General features: G+C 48.3%; 1 protein-coding gene across 2 annotated transcripts in view; it reads left to right on the top strand.

Moving 5' to 3' along the window:
• TMEM173 (transmembrane protein 173) overlaps positions 1-24,145 on the top strand; it is a 265,188-nt gene that overhangs the window by 153,167 nt on the left and 87,876 nt on the right. The gene's annotated exons all lie outside the window — the stretch shown is intronic.

The following is a 24,145-nucleotide window of genomic DNA, read 5'->3' as shown; positions in this document are numbered from 1 at the left end:
GCCGGGAGGCGGAGCCAGAGGCTCGAGGTGTTCACCCGGGAAGCAGGAACCCCCCAGGAGGAGCCCGTAGGGTTCTGGCTCCTTGGGACTTGGGCAATACAGAGAGTCCAGTAACAGGGGTGAGAGCAAGGAAGTCCAAAGGTACTTGGTAGGCAGGAGACCGGATACTGAGGCAGGCGGAGGACAGTAACAGAATCTCTGTGGCCAGCGGGAACAGGAGCAGGCGTAGCCTGAAACAAAGTCTGTGACGAGCAGGAGCTGGCGCACGCTGTAACCTGGAACGGGTTCCGTAGCAAGCAGGAACTGGAGCAAGCTGAAGACTGAAGCAGGACCAGAGACAAGCCGAGATCAGTGGCAGGCAGCAGGCTGGGCAAACAGGAACAGGCCAAAATCAGGGCAGGCGGCAGGCAAGCGGAGTCAGGAACAAACCAGGGTCAGAGGCAGGCAGCAGGCAAAGCATAGTCAGGAACAAACCAGGGTCAGAGGCAGGCAGCAGGCAAAGCGTAGTCAGGAACAAACCAGGGTCAGAGGCAGGCAGCAGGCAAGCGTAGTCAAGGCAATCCAAGGTCAGCGACAGGAACTCAGTGAAGACGATGCGCAACTCAGAACTACAAGGCAGTAGTGAACCTCGTTGCAAGGTGATGAGACGGCGTCCGGGCGCCGGTTATATCGCCCTGGGTGCGTGACGTCATCCTCGCAGGCGGGGCTCGACTTCCGGGTGCTGGACGAACAAAGTGAGCGTACTTGCGCGCGCGAGGCCACGGCGAAACAGGCAGGAAATGGCGGACGCCTCGTGGAGCCATCGGCGTCTTGGGATCCTGGGGTTGCGGAGCGCGGCATCTCCAGCCACGAAGGTAGGCACTGGTCAGGCACAAGGGAGAGGAAGCGGTGCAGACCGCAACAGTACCCCCCCTTTACGGCACCTCTTGAGAGGCCCAGGTTTCTCCGGATGGTCCTGATGGAACTGCTGTAACAAACTCTTGTCGAGGATATTACGACTGGGCTCCCATGTATTGTCCTCGTCACCGCAGCCCTCCCATGCAAGGAGGTACTCCCATCTACGGTTGTGGAAGCGGATGTCCACAACCTCATGCACTTGATAAGTGGGGTCATCATCGATGGGCGCTGAAGCCGGATCTGGAGGTGTGCGGTGATAGCGAGAAAGGACCACGGGTTTAAGCAGGGACACATGGAAGACATCGTGGATTCGGAGTGTGGACGGCAGTCTCAGCCGATACGATACCAGGCCCACTCTCTCAGCCACCCGAAACGGACCGCAGAACCTGGGTGCAAACCTCCGTGAGGGGAGACGGAGATGGATGTTTCTGGTGCTGAGCCACACCCGATCTCCTGGCTGGTAGACAGGAGCTGGTCGGCGGCGGCGGTCGGCCACTTGTTTGGCTGCGGCGGCTGCGTGGCGCAGTTTGTGCTGGGTTCTGTGCTACAACGTCTGTAGTTGCTGGGCTGTGACTTGGGCGGCAGGTGAGGCGCTGGAGGTGACGAGAGGGAGTGGTGGTCTCAATGGTTTTCCGTACACAACCTGGAACGGGGACTTGCCAGTGGCTGCATGAGCCTGGTTGTTGTAGGCAAACTCGGCCCAAGGCAGTAGTTCCAACCAATTATCCTGTTTGTCGTTCACGAAGGACCGGAGATAGGCCTTCAGGGTCCGATTCATCCTCTCAGTCTGCCCGTTGCTCTGCGGGTGAAAGGCCGTGGAGAAGCTGAGCTTTACCTTGAAGCACTTGCAGAGGGCCCTCCAGTAGCGTGCTACAAACTGGGGACCTCGGTCGGAGTCTACATCTTGTGGGAGACCATGTAGCCTGAAAATGTGTTGAGCAAAGAGAAGAGCCAGTTCAGGCGCTGATGGCAGCTTGGGTAGCGGGACCAGGTGTACCATTTTGGAAAAGCGGTCTACGGTAACCCAGATGACTGTATGACCGCTGGAAGAAGGCAGGTCCACCACGAAATCCGTGGCCAGGTGTGTCCAGGGTTTGGTGGGGCTGCAGTAGACCACACGGGGATCCAGGACTGGGCTTTTGACGGGCGCAGGTAGGGCAGGAACTCACATAAGTACCGACATCACGCCAGATGTTGGGCCACCAATAAAAACGGTTAAGGAGTTCCAGTGTTCTTTCACGGCCTGCGTGCCCTCCAACGAGGGAGTCGTGAGCCCAGCGTAACGCCGTGAGGCGATCCCTGCGAGGGACTACGGTCCTGTCCTGGGAGAGGACCGTCAAAGCGGACAAGCGGACTTTACTGGGGTCCAGGATGAACTGAGGAGGTTCCTGATCCTCCTCGACACACGACATCCGGGAGAGGGCATCCGCACGGACGTTCTTGGCTGCCAGTCGATATTGTAAGGTGAAATCGAACCGACTAAAGAACAAAGTCCAACGAGCTTGGCGGGGGTTTAATCGCTGGGCCTGAGACAGGAACTCCAGGTTCTTATGGTCAGTGTATACAGTGGTAGTATGTAACGCCCCTTCGAGCCACTGCCTCCATTCTTCAAAGGCAAGCTTGATTGCCAATAGCTCCTTGTCCCCGATGGAGTAGTTGCTTTCAGCTGGGGAAAACCTCCTAGAGAAATAGGAGCAGGGTAGGAGTTGTCCGGAATCAGAGTGTTGGCTGAGCACGGCTCCTACGGCGATACTGGAGGCGTCAACCTCCACAATGAAGGGTTTGGAGGGATCAGGATGTCGGAGGCAGACGTCTGATAGAAAAGCCTCTTTCAAATCGGAGAAGGCTGAAACTGCGGTGTCAGGCCAGTTCTTGGCATCGGCTCCCTTACAGGTCAGGGCTGTGAGTGGAGCAACCCGGTGTGAGTAACGTGGGATGAAATGTCTATAGAAGTTTGCGAAACCCAGAAATCGCTGGAGGGCTTTGAGCCCCGTGGGTTGAGGCCACTTGGTGATGGCCGCCACTTTATCTGGGTCCATGCGGAAGCCGGTGGACGAAATGATATATCCTAGGAAGGGCAAGGACTCGGCCTCAAAAGTGCACTTCTCCATCTTAGCGTAGAGATGATTCTCTCGGAGGACTTGAAGAACTTGTTTCACGTGATGACGATGGGATTTCAAATCCTTAGAGAAAATAAGCACGTCGTCCAGATAGACAATGACATGCGAGTTAAGCATGTCACGCAGAACCTCATTCATTAGGTGTTGGAAGACGGCTGGAGCATTGCAGAGTCCGAAGGGCATTACTAGATACTCGTAATGCCCATCCCTGGTATTGAAGGCCGTCTTCCATTCGTCCCCGGGACGGATACGAACAAGGTTGTAGGCCCCCCTGAGGTCCAATTTGGTGAAAACACGGGCACCCTGTAGACGGTCCAAAAGTTCTGGGATCAACGGGAGTGGGTATCGATCCCATTTGGTGATGGCGTTCAAGCCACGATAGTCAATGCATGGCCTGAGAGAGCCATCCTTCTTGGCCATGAAGAAGAAGCCGGCACCAGCCGGCGAGCGAGAGGGCCGAATGAACCCCTTGGCCAGGTTCTCCGTGACGTACTGCGACATGGCCTTTGTCTCCGGTAAGGATAGAGGGTATACGCGGCCTCGAGGGGGAGTGGTGCCTGGCAATAAATCAATGGGACAGTCAAACGGCCGGTGTTGCAGAAGGAGCTCTGCCATTTCTTTGGAAAAAATATCCTCAAAGTCCTGGTATGGCTCGGGTAACAGATGGGATGAGCAGATGTGCAAGGGTTTGGGTGGATGCGGAAGCTGTAAGCAATGTTCAAAGCAGGCTGGACCCCAACGAACCAGTTGAAAATCGTCCCATTGTATTATGGGCGAGTGCTGTCGGAGCCAGGGTGCACAGGATGCTGTCGGAGCCAAAGGGTGCACAGCTTGCTCCAAGACAAGCAGGGATATCTCCTCAGAGTGAAACAATCCGGTTTGTAATGTTACAGGGGCCGTGGAGCAGGTAATGACCCCAGGGAGTAGAGTACCTCGGATTGAGGAAATCCGTAGCTGCGGGACCTTTTGTACAGTGGGAAGGGCCAGCTGAGTCACCAGGTCGGCCACGATAAAATTCCCTTCAGCACCGGAGTCTATGAAGGCACGGATCTGGAGTTCCCCTCCCGGGTACTTCAGTGTTACAGGCAGTGTGCACAGAGGAGCTGATCCAGTAGCGCCTAGGTGTAGCTCCTCGGTGTAGCCTAGGCAGGAGCGTTTCCCGGACATTCCGGGCAAGTAGAGAGAAAGTGCCCCTTGCCTCCACAATAGAGGCAGAGACCTAGCGTGCGACGTCTCCTCTTTTCTTCTGGGGTTAATGGAGTCCTACCCAATTGCATGGGTTCCCCACCAGGTACAGTGATAGGAGGAGCCCTGGAGACTAGGGTTCTGGAAGAGGCAGACGGCTGTGGAGGTGGCCTACGGCCCGAGCGGGTCTCTTTGTCTCGCTGTTGAAGGCGGCGATCCACCCTACCCGCTACGTCTATCAGATCATTTAAGTCCCCTGGAAGGTCCCATCCTGCCAGCTCATCCTTGATACGGCCGGCTAGCCCTTCAAGAAAGATCCCCTTCAGACAATCATCTTGCCAACCGACCTCCATGGCTAGCGTACGAAATTCGATGACGTAGTCAGCCACCGGGCGTGTTCCTTGCCTGAGGTGCAAGAGTTCCGAGGCTGCGGTGGTTTGGCGTGCAGGGTCATCAAAGGCCAGCCGAAAATTAAGAAGGAAGTCCTCCAGGTTCTGTAGCATGGGGTCCTGGCGTTCCCACATAGGTGAAGCCCAGTCAAGGGCCTTGCCATCCAGCAGTGAGAAAATGAACGCCACTTTGACTGCGTCCGAAGGAAACTGTGCAGGCAGGAGTGTAAAGCGTACTTGGCACTGATTTAAAAACCCTCGGCAGGACTTGCTGTCCCCGGCATACCGGGTAGGTGTGGGTAACTGCGTTACTGAGGCGGTAGAGGAAGCAGGTGCCGGAGGCGACACCTGAGCTGAACCCTCTAGGCGGGAGACCAATTGTTCCACGGTGGCAGCGAGGGTGTCAATGCAGTGCTGCTGCTGCTGGAGGCGTTGAGCCATTCCTGGAATGGCCTGCAGGCTAGGGGCCTCCGCCGAGTCCATGGCCTTGCAAACTGTTGCAGTCTGATACTGCAGGCGAAGAAGTGGACCCTTTGGCCGGCCTACCTTGAGTGATAGGGTAGGCCGGGAGGCGGAGCCAGAGGCTCGAGGTGTTCACCCGGGAACCAGGAACCCCCCAGGAGGAGCCCGTAGGGTTCTGGCTCCTTGGGACTTGGGCAATAGAGAGAGTCCAGTAACAGGGGTGAGAGCAAGGAAGTCCAAAGGTACTTGGTAGGCAGGAGACCGGATACTGAGGCAGGCGGAGGACAGTAACAGAGTCTCTGTGGCCAGCGGGAACAGGAGCAGGCGTAGCCTGAAACAAAGTCTGTGACGAGCAGGAGCTGGTGCACGCTGTAACCTGGAACGGTTTCCGTAGCAAGCAGGAACTGGAGCAAGCTGAAGACTGAAGCAGGACCAGAGACGAGCCGAGATCAGTGGCAGGCAGCAGGCTGGGCAAACAGGAACAGGCCAAGATCAGGGCAGGCGGCAGGCAAGCGGAGTCAGGAACAAACCAGGGTCAGAGGCAGGCAGCAGGCAAAGCGTAGTCAGGAACAAACCAGGGTCAGAGGCAGGCAGCAGGCAAAGCGTAGTCAGGAACAAACCAGGGTCAGAGGCAGGCAGCAGACAAGCGTACTCAAGGCAATCCAAGGTCAGTGACAGGAACTCAGTGAAGACGATGCGCAACTCAGAACTACAAGGCAGTAGTGAACCTCGTTGCAAGGCGATGAGACGGTGTCCGGGCGCCGGTTATATCGCCCTGGGTGCGTCACGTCATCCTCGCAGGCGGGGCTCGACTTCTGGGTGCTGGTCGCACAAAGTGAGCGTACTCGCGCACGAGGCCATGGCGAAACAGGCAGGAAATGGCGGACGCCTCGTGGAGCCATCGGCGTCTTGGGATCCTGGGGTTGCGGAGCACGGTGTCTCCAGCCGCGAAGGTAGGCTCTGGTCAGGCACAAGGGAGAGGAAGCGGTGCAGACTGCAACACCAATGGCTGAAATTTGAAAGCCTTGAAGTGTTCACTGAACATGTCCCACAGGCATTGTGTGAGCCTGAAAAAGATTGTTAGACTGGACTTTGGGAAAAATCTGAATGTACCAGATGGTCACGTAAATTTGATCCTCTCATGAATGTAATTCGTGGGGAGTCTTTATAGACATCGTGAAGTTGTAACACATGCCAATTACATAATGATTAAATCATCATGAGGAATATTCGTATAAGAACATAAGAAAATGCCATACTGGGTCAGACCAAGGGTCCATCAAGCCCAGCATCCTGTTTTCAACAGTGGCCAATCCAGGCCATAAGAACCTGGCAAGTACCCAAAAACTAAGTCTATTCCATGTAACCATTGCTAATGGCAGTGGCTATTCTCTAAGTGAACTTAATAGCAGGTAATGGACTTCTCCTCCAAGAACTTATCCAATCCTTTTTTAAACACAGCTATACTAACTGCACGAACTACATTCTCTGGCAACAAATTCCAGAGTTTAATTGTGCGTTGAGTAAAAAAGAACTTTCTCCGATTAGTTTTAAATGTGCCCCATGCTAACTTCATGGAGTGCCCCCTAGTCTTTCTACTATCCGAAAGAGTAAATAACCGATTCACATCTACCCGTTCTAGACCTCTCATGATTTTAAACACCTCTATCATATCCCCCCTCAGTCGTCTCTTCTCCAAGCTAAAAAGTCCTAACCTCTTTAGTCTTTCCTCATAGGGGAGTTGTTCCATTCCCCTTATCATTTTGGTAGCCCTTCTCTGTACCTTCTCCATCGCAGTTATATCTTTTTTGAGATGCGGCGACCAGAATTCTACACAGTATTCAAGGTGCGGTCTCACCATGGAGCGATACAGAGGCATTATGACATTTTCCGTTTTATTCATCATTCCTTTCCTAATAATTCCCAACATTCTGTTTGCTTTTTTGACTGCCGCAGCACACTGCACCGACGATTTCAATGTGTTATCCACTATGACACCTAGATCTCTTTATTTGGTTGTAGCACCTAATATGGAACCCAACATTGTGTAATTATAGCATGGGTTATTTTTCCCTATATGCATCACCTTGCACTTATCCACATTAAATTTCATCTGCCATTTGGATGCCCAATTTTCCAGTCTCATAAGGTCTTCCTGCAATTTATCACAATCTGCTTGTGATTTAACTACTCTGAACAATTTTGTGTCATCTGCAAATTTGATTATCTCACTCGTCGTATTTCTTTCCAGATCATTTATAAATATATTGAACAGTAAGGGTCCCAATACAGATCCCTGAGGTACTCCACTGTCCACTCCCTTCCACTGAGAAAATTGCCCATTCAATCCTACTCTCTGTTTCCTGTCTTTTAGCCAGTTTGCAATCCACGAAAGGACATTGCCACCTATCCCATGACTTTTTACTTTTCCTAGAAGCCTCTCATGAGGAACTTTGTCAAACGCCTTCTGAAAATCCAAGTATACTATATCTACTGGTTCACCTTTATCCACATGTTTATTAACTCCTTCAAAAAAGTGAAGCAGATTTGTGAGGCAAGACTTGCCCTGGGTAAAGCCATGCTGACTTTGTTCCATTAAACCATGTCTTTCTATATGCTCTGTGATTTTGATGTTTAGAACACTTTCCACTATTTTTCCTGGCACTGAAGTCAGGCTAACCGGTCTGTAGTTTCCCGGATCACCCCTGGAGCCCTTTTTAAATATTGGCGTTACATTTGCTATCCTCCAGTCTTCAGGTACAATGGATGATTTTAATGATAAGTTACAAATTTTTACTAATAGGTCTGAAATTTCATTTTTTAGTTCCTTCAGAACTCTGGGGTGTATACCATCCGGTCCAGGTGATTTACTACTGTTCAGTTTGTCAATCAGGCCTACCACATCTTCTAGATTCACCGTGATTTGATTCAGTCCATCTGAATCATTACCCATGAAAACCTTCTCCATTACGGGTACCTCCCCAACATCCTCTTCAGTAAACACCGAAGCAAAGAAATCATTTAATCTTTCCGCGATGGCCTTATCTTTTCTAAGTGCCCCTTTAACCCCTCGATCATCTAACGGTCCAACTGACTCCCTCACAGGCTTTCTGCTTCGGATATATTTTAAAAAGTTTTTACTGTGAGTTTTTGCCTCTACAGCCAACTTCTTTTCAAATTCTCTCTTAGCCTGTCTTATCAATGTCTTACATTTAACTTGCCAATGTTTATGCTTTATCCTATTTTCTTCTGTTGGATCCTTCTTCCAATTTTTGAATGAAGATCTTTTGGCTAAAATAGCTTCTTTCACCTCTCCTTTTAACCATGCCGGTAATCGTTTTGCCTTCTTTCCACCTTTCTTAATGTGTGGAATACATCTGGACTGTGCTTCTAGAATGGTATTTTTTAACAATGACCACGCCTCTTGGACATTTTTTACTTTTGTAGCTGCTCCTTTCAGTTTTTTTCTAACTATTCCAATTCTAAAGTAATCAATAAAAGGTCAGAAGTATCCAAATGAAGTTGTTCCAAAAAAACAACCATGTCTTGTGAATCATGAATGTATGATGGCATTTGCGGAACAAAAGGGGCCAAGAAAAAATCAACAAAGCGAGATAATATTCAACATGATAAAGCTTTAATCATGGCGCAAAACTTTTTTTTAACAACATCCTCATCCACATAGGCTACCATCGGTTTTTTGCATTCACTGTTAGAGCTAGCACTCACAAAAAACATCTTTGCTTTCAATCAAGTGTTCTATCAACAAATTTGTGGGGTGGCAATGGGAGCTACTGTAGCTCCAGACATAGCCAAGATTATGCACCTGGAGCATTGAATTTATTCATGGCAGTGAATTAACATTGAGCAATATATAAACCAGCATTGCCACCTTGAATTTCACTCTCCAGTGAATTGTCAACCAATAGATGTCATAGAGTTCTGGTGAAATGTTCTTTCTTACGGTTTTCTAATTATTTATTTTCCATCTTTTTGGTGACATTCACTATGGTCTTTAATTAGCCATAATGCAGTATTCTGAAGAGGTTGTAATGCTTTGATTGTGGAAACACCCAGACATAAATGCTAATTATAATAATCAGTTATTGGGAACAAAAGAGCCTGAACAACAGAACAAAAGTCTCATTCGGGGAGACCCATATCGATATACAAGCTTTTCTTGATACCAGAACTGGAGGCAGCTTTATTCATGAATCCTTGATGCATCCGTATGGAATCCTGACCATTTGCGTGGATACTGCACTCACTATCTCTTCTGTTCATGGAAAACCCTTACCAGAACGATTCATGAAGGCTACTGTTCTGCTCGCCATCTAGACCAGTCTCCTGCATGGAGAACAGATCAGTTTATATGCGCTTCCCAAAGCAGTCAACACTGTCATATTAAGCCTACCCTGGTTCATGTTGCATCAGCCCCACATCGATTAGGATGCCCTACAAAGCACCCATTGGAGCTCCCGCTACCGTGAGCAGTTTCACCTATTGTGCACCTAGCCTGAACAGTCACCTTGGAGCTACCAGGCCTGCCACTGCAATACACTGAGTTTGCGGATGGCTTTAGCAACAGCAGGCGTTGTTCTTGCCACAACATCGCTCTTACGACTATGCCATTGACTTGGTTCTAGAGAAGTTACTGCCCAGGGCACTCTGGCCTGAAACAGAGGCCATATTCAAATATATTAAAGAAAATCTAGATAGGGGGTTTATTTGCTACTCTTTGTCGCCTGCTGGGCTGGCTTCTTTTTTTTTTTGAAGGAAGAAAGAATGACTACCATGGGCTCAAACAATTATGAAAAGAATCAATATCCTCTCCCACTAATCACCAAGCTTGACCTGCGAGGGGCATACAACTTGATTAAACTCCGAGAAGGCGATGAATGGATGACCGCATTTGATGCCCTTTGGGTTATGCAATGCCCTTTGGGTTATGCAATGCCCCCGCGGTCTTTCAGTTTATGGTCAAAGAGATTTTTCAGGATCTTCTCTATTCCCGTGTGGTGGTATATCTGGACAATATCCTGTGTACGCTTTACGTCCCAGAGTCCAACTACAATGTCAGATTAGGCTTCCATCTGAGAATCCTCTCAGGTCATTCATTATAGGACCTCTAATGACACGTCAGCTTTGCTTAACTCCACTGCTTCTACTTCTTCTGATTGATTCCCTTTGCAGGATCCCTGAAAGGTGCACAATACTGCCAAGGCCCCAATTTAGAACAGACTTTAATACCTACCAAGTACTAGGGTGAGTCTTTCCAGACAATGAGATCTCTCCCTCTGTTTATTGAAATGCCACTTTCCTTGGCCTAATGGTTGAAAGAACAGGGCTCTCAAACATAGTTCAGTAAGGCCATGTTTTCCCCAGCACAGCTGCTTCTTCCAAATACTGTCTAATCAGACTGTGCTTATCCCAGCACTACAGCTTGTAACAGCAAAGCCTTAAACTAAGTTCCATAAAGCCTTGCTTTTCCCAGCACACCTGCTCTTCCAAATACAGTTAAATCAGCCAACATGGCTGCTTACCCAATCCCTCACATCCATTACCCTCACTCTAGACTACCTCCCCCTCCCCTCCTTCCCCGCCACCCAGCCTCCCGCCGAAAATCCCTTATCCCCATCCTCACCTCACCCCTGACTCAGCTCCTTGGTCTCACCACCGTCTCCATCATACTCATGAATGCCCAATCCATATCTAAAAAGACACTAATCCTCAATGACATGCTTACAGACTGCACCCCAGACATCTGTGCAGTTACAGAAACATGGCTCAAAGAATCAGATACCGTCCTCATAAACCAACTCCCATCCTCCCTCTATGACATCTTCCCCATCCACCGACCTAAAAAAAGAGGTGGAGGAATTCTCCTAGCAGCCAAGAAACACCTTAACCTTAAACTCATCAGTATAGCAGCCCCACCCAAACTTGAAATCGGCCTCTTTAAAGCAGATACCCTCCAATTATGTCTAGTTTATGCCCCCCCTACCATCCTCGAGTCCAATCCCTCCCCCCTAATTGAATTTTTTATAGAATGGATAAATACAGATACACCTTCCATCATCCTTGGAGATTTTAATCTCCACGTTAACTCATACCCTCCTACTGCATCCTGCGAAAATTTCATTCAATCCCTCCTTGCCTTAGGCTTCCGACAAATTATAGCATCGCCAACTAGAGATGTGAATCGTTTTCCATATCGTCTTAACGATAGAAATCGTGTGGCAGGAGAAGAAAATCGTGTTTGGCACGATTATTTCGTTGAAAAATCGTTAAAAATCGTTTTTTCCGATTAGTGTGCACTAAATCGAGTTAGTGCGCACTAACTCCCCGTTAGTGCGCACTAACTCGAGTTAGTGCGCACTAACTCAAAATGATACAAATAGACACTTTCCAGGTCACTGAAGGTCAGTTAGGAATGAATATGTGTTCCTATTGGCTGGCAGCCCTCTTATCTATTGATGTTACCAAGGTTACCACTGAGGTGATGGTTGGGGGGATGGGAAATGGAACTGGAAACTCATGAACACCAACAGAAAATGAAACAAAGTGTTCACACTTCCCAGGTCAGTAAAGGTCACTTAGGAATGAATATGTATTCCTATTGGCTGGCTGTGCTCTTATCTATTGATGTTACCAAGGTTACCACTGAGGTAATGGTTGGGGGGATGTGAAATGGAAACAGTTGGAAGCTTGACATGTGATGATCAGCACTCACGTGACTAGAACTTCTTTGTTTATTATTTTTGTTAGCAGACACGTGCATGTTGAATTTGCCAATCACTGTGCATTTTAGAAAGGTGGTCCTGGCTGGAACTGTACACAGTTCAAATATATGTAATTGATTGTTGGTAAGTGTATTTTTTAAGTAGCCACACTGGCACAAGTATGTTTACTTTTCCTCCTACTTAACTCACTAGCTCAGCTTTGTAAAAAGGGCTTCTCTGCTTGAGTGAGGGTCAGGCAGCTCCCCCCTGTCTGTGAAGCCAGCCTCTCACTAGTAATGCAGGGAGGGAGCTGTCTCAGACTTCACCATCCTCCCCCCCCCCCTCACCCACACACCATTCACTAGCTGGGACATGGGGGAAGTCAAAAGTGAGGGTCAGGCAGCTCCCCCCTGTCTGTGAAGCCAGCCTCTCACTAGTAATGCAGGGAGGGAGCTGTCTCAGACTTCACCATCCTCCTCCCCCCCCCCCCCCTCACCCACACACCATTCACTAGCTGGGACATGGGGGAAGTCAGGAGTGAGGGTCAGGCAGCTCCCCCCTGTCTGTGAAGCCAGCCTCTCACTAGTAATGCAGGGAGGGAGCTGTCTCAGACTTCACCATCCTCCTCCCCCCCCCTCACCCACACACCATTCACTAGCTGGGACATGGGGGAAGTCAGGAGTGAGGGTCAGGCAGCTCCCCCCTGTCTGTGAAGCCAGCCTCTCACTAGTAATGCAGGGAGGGAGCTGTCTCAGACTTCACCATCCTCCCCCCCCCCCTCACCCACACACCATTCACTAGCTGGGACATGGGGGAAGTCAGGAGTGAGGGTCAGGCAGCTCCCCCCTGTCTGTGAAGCCAGCCTCTCACTAGTAATGCAGGGAGGGAGCTGTCTCAGACTTCACCATCCTCCCCCCCCCCTCTCACCCACACACCATTCACTAGCTGGGACATGGGGGAAGTCAGGAGTGAGGGTCAGGCAGCTCCCCCCTGTCTGTGAAGCCAGCCTCTCACTAGTAATGCAGGGAGGGAGCTGTCTCAGACTGGTATCAGGGTTAGGGCACTGTGTGCAGGAAGATCACAACACTCCTGGTATTAATAGGGATAGGGCACTGTAAGAGATGACTGTAGTAGATTGTATAAAGATCTGATGTTTCTGCTCTCCTCACACCAAACAAAAACAACACACAAGCAGAGAAGCCCTTCTTACAAAGCTGAGCTAGTGAGTTAAGTAGGAGGAAAAGTAAACATACTTGTGCCAGTGTGGCTACTTAAAAAATACACTTACCAACAATCAATTACATATATTTGAACTGTGTACAGTTCCAGCCAGGACCACCTTTCTAAAATGCACAGTGATTGGCAAATTCAACATGCACTAGCATTTCAGGTGCCTGCTAACAAAAATAATAAACAAACAAGTTCTAGTCACGTGAGTGCTGATCATTACATTACTTTTTTTGTCAAGCTTCCAACTGTTTCCATTTCACATCCACCCAACCATTACCTCAGTGTTAGCCTTGGTAACATCAATAGATAAGAGCACAGCCAGCCAATAGGAATACATACATACATATTCATTCCTAACTGCCCTTTACTGACCTGGGAAGTGTGAACACTTTGTTTCATTTTCTGTTGGTGTTCGTTAGTTTCCAGTTCCATTTCCCATCCCCCCAACCATCACCTCAGTGGTAACCTTGGTAACATCAATAGATAAGAGGGCAGCCAGCCAATAGGAACACATATTCATTCCTAACTGACCTTCAGTGACCTGGAAAGTGTTTATTTGTATCATTTTCAGTTAGTGCGCACTAAATCGAGTTAGTGCGCACTAACGGGGAGTTAGTGCTCACTAACTCGATTTAGTGCACACTAACACGATTTAACGATTTTTAACGATAAATCGTTAGAATTTCTATTGTATCGTGTTCTATAACGATTTAAGACGATATTAACATTATCGGACGATAATTTTAATCGTTGAAAAACGATTCACATCCCTATCGCCAACTCAAAGCTGGTCACACGTTGGACCTAATGTTTATTAACTCCAATTTCCAAACCGCCAACCCACCCACCTGCACCCCAGTGCCCTGGTCTGACCACTACCTCATTGAAAGCCGACTCACTTTGAAGAAACCCCTCCCAACTAACCATTCTGCTCAAACCACCATCATTTCCAGAAAAACCTGCCCTAGCGACGAACTAACCGATGCACTAGCTTCATCCCTACCAAGGCTTATCTGCTCAGACCCAGACACAGCCCTAGCATCCTGGCATAGCCTCACAGAAGACATTGCCAACAAATTATGCCCAATCACCGAACGTATCATAAACACCGCAGCAAAACCCTCTAAGCCATGGTACACCCAGGAGCTAAAAACCCTAAAAGCCAATCTCAGACAAAAAGAAAGAAAATGGCGTAAGGACCCAACCCCGCAACACTCCTCCATCTACAAAACAGCCTTACACACATATAGGCAGTCTACTCTCAAACACAAGCGAGACTTTTATGGTAAAAAAATTCATGAATATAATTTCAACCCCAAAGTTCTTTTCTCCTACGTCGCCAGCCTCACCACCCCTGTCCCCCCCACTATCCCAGATTCCGAGGCCGTGGCCAAATGTGAAGAACTGGCCAATTATTTCAAAAACAAAATCTCCAACCTTCTCTCCAGATTTTCCCCCACCAACCCGTCCCCCCCTACTAACCCACCCTTGATCCCCTCCCTGTCCCAACCTTCAATGGCCACAATGGATCTTACCTCCTCTAAAGAAATTACAGGCCTCCTCCGAAAACTTAAACTTGCCTCTCATCCCAACGACACCATTCCCACCAAAGCGCTAATAGCCATTCCCAACAGCATATCCAGCACCATAGCTGAGATTATCAACTGCTCCATCACCCACGGGATAGTCCCAGATTCCCTCAAACACGCTGTTGTCAAACCCCTCCTCAAGAAACCCTCTCTAGACCCCAAAGACCCTTCCAACTTCCGCCCCATTTCCAATCTCCCTTTTATCTCCAAACTTATGGAAAAGGTGGTAAATTCACAACTCATGGACTACCTAGAAAACCATGATATTCTCCATGTCTCCCAATTTGGATTCAGGAAGCACTTCAACACCGAATCCTTACTGCTCTCCCTCACTGACTATCTCCTCAGAGGTCTGGGACAAGGCCACAGTTACCTCCTCGCCCTTCTTGACATCTCAGCGGCCTTTGACACCATCAGCCACCACCACCTCCTGACACGGCTAGAAAGCATCGGCATCTCAGGAATAGCTCTTGCTTGGTTCAAATCCTATCTCTCTAACAGAAAGTTCTCTGTGAAAATTGGAAACAACCTATCTGCCTCATACCCCCTACAACAAGGAGTCCCGCAAGGCTCATCACTCTCATCTACCCTATTCAACATTTACCTCACTCCTCTCTGCCACCTCCTCACTGACCTTAAACTCAAATTCTACCTTTATTCTGATGATGTACAGATCATCATTCCCATTCACAACTCCATATCTGACGCCCTCGAGCACTGGGAAAAGTGCCTTGCAGCCATCAACGCCCTCCTCACCAACCTTCAGCTTGCTCTCAACACCAACAAAACAGAACTCCTTCACATCTCCTCGCACCCCCCTGACCTCCTACCTAACGACCCTAAACTTAACCTCCTCACAGCTCAACCCTCCGTTAGAGACCTCGGAGTCCTTCTTGATCCCAACCTAAGTATGAAACCTCACATCAACTCCATCCTCAAAACTGGCTTCTTCAAGCTAAATGTACTAAAGAAACTCAGACCCCTGCTCTACGCCCATGACCTCCGCACAGTGATCCAAGCTACCCTCACCTCCAAACTAGATTACTGTAATGCCCTCCTCTTAGGGCTCCCATTTTCTTCTATCAAACCCCTTCAACTTCTGCAAAATGCTACTGCAAGACTCATTACAAACACACGCAAACATGACCATATTACCCCCATCCTCAAGGATTTACATTGGCTCCCCATAATGTCCCGTATACACTACAAAACTCTGACCATAATTCACAAGTCCATTTACACCCACAACTCCAACTGGCTCGACCTTCCTTTCACTGCCCCCCTGTCCACCCGAGCCACCAGATCTACCAACAAAGGCACCCTACATGTTCAATCCTTGAAACTGGCACATCTCTCCTCCACCCGAGACCGTGCCATCTCTATTGCCGGGCCCATTCTCTGGAATACACTACCTGTCCACATGCGACTTGAACCCTGTGCATTTAAATTCAAAAAGAAATTAAAAACTCTCCTGTTCAACCATGCTTACACAGAATAACTCCTTCCACTCCCCCTCGCAGTCCCCTTTCAGGTGACCTCCTTATATTAAGGAGACTTTCATTGTAAATTGTTTTGGTTATTACCTTCTTGTTCTCCTATCCTTCCTACTGCCTTTCTGTTCTTCCCCCCGCCCAGTTACATTCCCCTGTTGCAATGTATTTTCCAATCTTTTCAGTTACTATGTGAACCGGTATGATGTCCCCACAAATACCGGTATATAAAAGTTTCTAAATAAATAAATAAATAAATAAAGGCTGATACAGTAAAATGCACACAGCTGAGCGCTGTTGGACGTATGTTTTGGATATAATAAGGGGTTTAATGTTTCCATAATGTGTGTCCAAACTCCCCTGAAACTAATAGCGCTCATCACATGCAAATGCATGTTGATGAGGCTATTAGTACTTCACTCCAGATACAGTAAAAAAAAAAAAAATGTGCACCCGATCCTCACATTTTATGCTCAGAAATTAGTGCTTGCCCAAGGGCAGGTGTTACTTTCTGAGCTACCCAAAAAAGTGTACATCCTCAGACTTAATATCCTAGCAATATTAAGTCAGAGGAATCAAAAAGGTTAATAAAAAAAAAAAATATGCAGGCGGATCAGGTTAGGAAAACAGGCGCTCAGTTTTACAAGCGTCCATTTTTCTAGATTCAGAAAACTGACGCTTGTACAATTGAGTGTCCGTTTTCTGAACTTGCTGACAGCCACCTCTCCTGGGTTTCCGCTGCAAAGGAGGTGCTAGGGACGCGCTATTGTTCCTAGCGACTCCTTTTTAGCGTGACCCCTCATTTAAATACAGTATCCTGTGCCCAAGAGAGGTGGCTGTGCACATGTTGGGAAAGTGGGTGCTCAACACTGAGCACCCATTTTCCCGCACACTTTACATTATCAGCCTGATAGACAACTCAGTCACAAACTTGGTAAAGTTCCCTTCCCCCAGCACAGCTATGCAGCTGGGGGAGGATTGCTACCACCCACATGCAGTACAGGCTGAAAGGTTTACGCTATTTATTTTGATTTGTAGCAGCCTGTTCCTGCACCTCCGCTCGGCAATCCTTATTTCATATGGTCATGAAGTCAAAACTGAACTCTGCCATTTACTTGGTAGGTAGCAGGTTCCTGTTGAGCGCTTTCTCCTCTCTCAGCGTCTCTTTTCTTTTTGGTTCCACAGTTCTCCTCCTCCCTTGTGGTTCCTCCTTTTCCTTAATCAGGTCTGCACCTGAGCTCTGCTCCCCATCACATCCTGTCCTGCAATTTAGCTCACACTGAAGGGAGCTGTCAGATTCTCCTCTCCCAACAGTTTCCTGTCCTTTCCATACCTTTCTTTGCCCTTAATGAGTACAGGAATGAGATCTACTTCCCATTACATCTGTTTTTCTCGAATTCTTTGAAGGAACATCAAGGTCATGTGAAGCAAATTTTCCAGAGGCTCCGTGAGTATCACCTTTATGCAAAGTTAGAAAAATGTACCTTTCAACAAGAGGAACTCCTTACTTCCATTATTTCCCGGCAAGACCTCTGCATGGACCTAGAGAAATTAAAAGCCATTCTGGATTGGCCCCAACAAGTGGGCCTGAATGCCCTGCAGCACTTCCTCGGATTTCCAATTCATTCACAGGTATTCCATGTTGGCCGCACCCCTCACTCCTCTTACCAGAAAGGGTTCAGATACCAAAAACTGGACTGATAGCGCACTCAGGCTTTCCAGTGCCTCAAGGAGGAATTCACCCATAAGAAAATAAGATATGCCATACTGGGTAAGACCAAGGGTCCATCAAGCTCAGTATCCTGTTTCCAACAGTGGCCAATCCAAGTTACAGTACCCAAACATTAACTAGATCCCATGCTACTAATGCCAGCAACAAGCAGTGGCTATTCCCTAAGTAAACTTGGTTAATAGCAGTTTATGGGCTTTTCCAGGAACTTATCCAAACCTTTTTTAAACCCATCTGCACTAATTGCCTTGATAACATCCTCTGGCAATGAATTCCAGAGTTTAATTTTGTGGTGAGTGAAAGAGGATTACCTTCATGGAGTGCCCTCTATTCCTTGTATTATCTGAAAGAGTAAATAACTGATTCACATTTAGCCGTTCAATTTCTTTCATGATTTTGTAGACCTCTGTCATAGCCCCCCCCCACCAGCCGTCTCTTCTCCAAGCTGAACAGCCCTATTTAGCTTTTCCTCATAGGAGAGCGATTCCAAGCCCTTTATCATTTTGGTTGCCCTTCTCTGTACATTCTCCAGTGCAATTATATCCTTTTTGAGATGCAGTGACCAGAATTGCATACAGTATTCAAGGTGCAATTCTGTATCTCATCATGGAGCGATACAGAGGCATTTTGACATTCTCCATTTTATTAACCATTCCCTTCCTAATAATTCCTAACATTCTGTTTGCTTTTGTGACCGCCACAGCATACTGAACCGACGATTTCAATGTATTTTTTACTATGATGCCCAGATCTTTTAGCTGGGTAGTAACTTCTAACATGAAACCTAACATCTTGCAGCTACAGAATGAGTTATTTTTCCCTATATGCATCACCTTATACTTGTCCTCATTAAATTTCATTACATTTGGATGCCCAGTCTTCAAGTCTTGCAAGGTCCTCCTGCAATTTATTGCCATCTGCTTGTGATTTACCTACTCTGAATAATTTTGTGTCATATGCAAATTTGATTACCTCATTCATCATACCCCTTTCCAAATCATTTGTAAATAAATTAAAAAGCACCCATCCAAGTTCAGATCCCTGAGGCACTCCACTGTTTATCTTCTACTGAGAAAACGGACCATTTAATCCTACTGTTTCCTGTCTTTTAAACCTTTTGCAATCCTCAAGAGGACATTGCCTCCTATCCTATGACATTTTAGTTTTCTTAGAAGACTGTCATGAGGGACTTTGTCAAAATCCAAATACACCACATCTACCAGTTCACTTTTATCCACATGTTTATTAACCCCTTCAAAAAAAGTAGCAGATTTGTGAGGCAAGAATTCCCTTGGATAAATCCATGCTAGCTGTTTCCCATTAAATTATGTCTATTAATATGTTCGGAGGTTTTGTGTTATGACCATCTGCCGCGGGCGGCCGCAACCGACCCAACTCACGTCATGTATTGCCCTGCTCTCCTCTCCGGGTGAACTTGCATACCTCCGAGCTCTCGAGACTCCTCGTGGTGGCTGGGCCACCGCCAACCCACACGCCGACTCCGGGCCTTCCTAGGTGAGTACGCGCATGTCACCAGGCCTCCCCTTAAAGGCCCAATGGCGGGAACCTCAGGGGCATCCCCGACTGATTACATCGCAAGTTTGGGATTTATTAGCACCTCCCTTGGCCTACACTATCGAATTCCTTCACCTCACTGGTGCTTGTTCCTGTCTCTCCGGACCCATGGTTCCTGCCTTGGATCTCCATCTGCTGATCTGGACTCTGGCTTGGGTGCCCGCTCCTCAGGGGCCTGCTTGCGTTTCCTTCGGAAGACCTGGTCTCCAGGCCTTCCCACTTCTCGGGGTAGCTCCTACGCTCCTCACCAGAGGTCTTGCCTGCTTGCTTCTCCGCTCCTCGGGGTTGCCTCAAGCACTGCCTATCAGAGATCCCAGTGACGTAGAGGCAGCCTCTACATCACTTTATCTGAGATTTGATTATATACTTCTCTGCTCCTCAGGACAGTATCTATGTCTTTACACCAGTGGCTTTACTCTATGCTTCCCCGCTGCTCGGGGCAGCCCCTACATCATCACACCAGAGACTCTGTTGCTACACTGTCCCGCCCCTCGGGACAGTCTCTGCATCACTCCTCCAGAAGTTCCTGTCTTTGCGCTGCCTGCTCCTCGGGGCCTGCCTAGTGCTTCTCTGGCTTGGAGGTTCCTACTCTGGTACACTGTCTCTTCAGTCCTGCCTAAGTACTGTGACTCCTCTGAACTGTGCCTCTTCACCCTGCTCCTTGGGACGCCTCACAGTATATCTCAGAACAGGTACCTGTGATCACGTGGCAGTGACGCAGGTCGTTCTCACTCTACTGAACTACAGTTGTGTCCCCTGCTGCAGTTGACCTCGCCTCCTGATGGTGAGGACCTGTGGGGCTCCACCCCTCAGGTAGTATCAACTTCCACCTCAGGTCAAGGGTCCACGAAACCCACGAATCCTAACAGATTGGCAAGTCCATGGACCCAGCAGAGGTCTCAGCTATACAGGCCATCCCTGGCCTGGCACAAAGAATCAGTGAACAACAAAGGTTCCTGGAAACACTAGCAGCAGCCATTGATAACTTGAGCACTTGTTTAGATGCCGCCATGACTGCCACCACGATGTCTCCCAAGCTCAACCCTTCCAGCTCTATGCCCGTTCCTCGGCCTACAGTAACCTTACCGGCACCTCCACACTTTTCGGGGAATCCTCTTATGTGCAGAGGTTTCCTGAATTAATGTAACATGCACTTCTGCCTGCAACCGGCTTATTTCCCAGATGTGATTATCAAGACTACCCACATCCTTTCCCTCCTGGATGGCAAGGCCTTAGCCTGGTCGTCACCCCTCTGGGTGCGTGCTGATACGGTTCTTCGAGACCTGCCCGGGTTTCTTGCCTTATTTTGCTCCGTCTTCGATGACCCTGGCAGAAGATCCACTTCCGGATCCTCACTTCTCCACCTCCAACAGGGCACCTGGCCATTAACTGACTACGTCATAGAATTCAGGACCCTATCGTCAGAACTTCATTGGGACTCAGACTGCTTACGATCCATTTTTCTCGAGGGACTGAGTTCTCGGATCAAAGATGAGTTGGCGGCTCGTAAATTGCCTGCATCCTTGGACTCATTGATAGACCTTGCCGGTCGCATCAACCACCATCTGCAGGAGTGCTCGCAGGAGTCTAGAGCATTGAGAAAATCTATGCCAAGCTCGTCCCGAATTCAACGTTCGTCTTCACCCAGGCTGAATGTGGCTCAGAGCAAAACTGAGGAAGAGCCTATGCAAATGGGCCGGAGCAGACTTTCTCCCAAGGAATGCCGCCACCACAATCTGGTCTCTGCTTATACTGCAGCAAATCCGGACATGCCATCGCCACATGCCCTGTCTGTCCAGAAAACTCCCAGGCCTAGGTTCAGCAGGAGGGCTGCTCCTAGGCCTGACTTCGCCTTCTCCTTCATTGACATTGCCCATCTCCATCAAGTTGGACAATCAGGAGTTCCATACCCTGGCTTTAGTGGATTCTGGGTCTGGTGAGAATTTTATTTTAAAACAATTGACTGAGCACCTCCGGATTCCCACCATCCACTCCCCAGTGCCTTTACTTTTCTCGTCCATCCATGGAGAACCACTACCTGGTGAGGTCACTCACACCACAACTCCTATTCTGCTCCGCACGAGATCTCTGCACGTGGAGTCCATTTCCTTCCACATTCTGGACAAAGCCATAGTTCTGGGACTACCGTGGTTACAACAGCATATCCCGCAGTTTGACTGGGCCACTTTACAACTTTCCCGCTGGGGTTCCTCCTGCCATGCTAACTGGAGTCTGTCTTGCCTCGCCTTGCCTGAGCACTTCGCTTTCTCCTCCTGGCCTTCCTCCGCAATACTCTTCATATGCTGATGTGTTCTCCAAGAAGGCCGCAGACCCTTTGCCCCTGCATCGTTCCTATGATTGCACAATCAACTTGTTGCCTAACATGGAGCCTCCTCGGGGTAGGATCTACCCATTGTCGCTCACAGAGACTCAGGCTATGTCAGAGTACATCCGCGCGAACCTGGCTAAAGGCTTCATTTGACCCTCCAAATCTCCTGCTGGAGCGGTTTTTTTCTTTGTAAGGAAAAAAGACAGCTCACTCCTTCCCCGTATCGACTACCGGGGTCTGAACGAGATCCCCCTAAAAGACCGCTATCCATTGCCTTTGATTTTTGAGCTTTTTGACAGGCTTCAGGGAGCGAAAAGCTTCTCCAAATTAGATCTCAGGGGAGCCTATAATTTGGTTCGTATCCACAAAGGCAATGAATGGAAGACCGCTTTTAACACCTGAGACGGACACTTTGAATACTTTGTGATGCTGTTTGACCTTTGCAATGCCCCAGCGGTCTTCCAGAATTTGAGGAACAAGGTCTTCAGGGATATGTTATACCAATGTGTTGTGGTGTACCTTGACGACATCTTAGTATTCTTCAAAGACCTACAAAGCCACCACCACGATGTCTGTCACATCCTCCAGTATCTACGGGACAATCAACTCTATGTCAAACTCAAAAAGTGTTCTTTTGAGCAGGAGACCGTCCATTTCCTTGGCTACGTGGTTTCCAGTCAAGGGTTCAGAATGAACCCCCCAGAAGTTGAGAAGTATTCGTGATTGGCCTAAGCCTACAGTCCTCAAGTCCTTACAGAGATTCCTTGGCTTTGCCAATTACTACCGGTCTTTTATTCACCATTACTCCACTCTGACCGCACCACTCACGGCCATGACTCGCAAGGGGGCCAATCCTTCCCAGTGGTCGCCCGAAGCCATGACCGCCTTCCAGGACCTCAAGACCACCTTTCTCCGGGAGCCAAGTCTCTGCCATCCGGATCCCAGATGCCCATTCATTGTCGAGGTCGATGCCTCCGACGTGGGAGTAGGGGCGGTTCTAAGCCAGTACTCGACTACCCATATTTTACATCCGTGCTCCTTTTTTTTCCAGACGCTTCTCTCCGGCGGAACAGAATTACGCGATCGGGGATAAGGAGCTGCTAGCTATTAAGCTAGCCTTTGAGGAATGGCATCCCTGGCTCAAGGGAGCCCAACACCAGATCACAGTGTATACCGACCACAAAAACCTTGAGTATTTTTTATTTATTTATTTAAAGGTATTTATATACAGACGTACATTGGGAACATCTCGTCAGTTTACAGAGAACGAAACAAGCAACAGGCTTTACATGTAAAAAGTAACCAGTAGAACAAGGAAAGCGAGGGAGGGGGGAGGCAGGGAACTAAGGCACTGAAGAGGGTAAGGGGGAAAGGCAATCTAAATAAACTAGACAATTGTACATATTTACAAAAAAGGCAGAGAAGCTTACATCATATATAGCTAGTATAGATAATTGTACGTATTTACAGAAAAGGGGGGGGGGGTGGAATGGGGAGGAAGGAGGTTAGGTGTAGGAGTGGGTGAAGAGCCAGGTCTTCAGGTTCTGTTTAAAAATTTTGGGGCAAGTTTCTTGGCGGAGTGAGGTGGGTAGCTTGTTCCAGAGGGGAGGGACCTGCAAGGGATAAGGCTTTTTCCTTGGTGGAGCGTAGTTTAGTAAGTTTGGGAGATGGAATGTGAAGAGTAGCAAGATATTGCTTTCTGGTGGGTCTGTTGCTGTTATGAAAGGTGAAGTCTTCTTTGAACCAATGCATGCTTTGGTTGTGTAGGGATTTATGTATTAGGGTGAGCGTTTTGTAGGTGATACGAGCTGATACAGGCAGCCAGTGCAGATGTTTGAGTACCGGAGTTATATGGTCATTTCTGTGTGTGTTGGTGAGGATGCGGGCCGCTGCATTTTGTAGGAGTTGCAGTGGTTGCAGGGTGTTTTTAGGTAGGCCCAGGAGCATGGAATTGCAGTAATCAGTCTTAGAGAGGATGAGGGCTTGGAGTATAGTGCGAAAGTCGTTGAGATGCAAGAGTGAGTTTTTTGAGTGTGTGTAGTTTGAAATAGCAGTCTTTGATAATGGTGTTGATGAATTTTTTGAAGTTGAACTGGTTGTCAAGTGTAACACCAAGGCTGTGAATGTGTGGAGGGAAGGAAATATTGGAGGGTGTGGTCATTGTTAGGGGATGGCTGATGTTGGGGGGAGAGAGGAGGATGAGTTCTGTTTTAGCAGTGTTGAGAGCGAGAAAATTGTTGGATAGTAAGGTGCTGATGGAGGAGAGTGCAGTGTTCCAGGTTTGCATGGCTTTGTTTATTGTGTCAGAAACTGGAATCAGTATCTGCACGTCATCAGCATAGATAAAGTGTTGAAAGCCTAGTTTGGATAGTAAGTAGCAGAGGGATAGGAGGTAAATATTAAAGAGTGTGGAGGATAAGGATGAGCC

Source organism: Rhinatrema bivittatum, chromosome 18 (assembly GCF_901001135.1).
Source record: "Rhinatrema bivittatum chromosome 18, aRhiBiv1.1, whole genome shotgun sequence".
Taxonomy (NCBI): Eukaryota; Metazoa; Chordata; class Amphibia; order Gymnophiona; family Rhinatrematidae; genus Rhinatrema; species Rhinatrema bivittatum.
The sequence above is the reverse complement of the archived record's forward strand: the minus strand, read 5'-3'. Positions and strand labels throughout refer to the sequence as shown.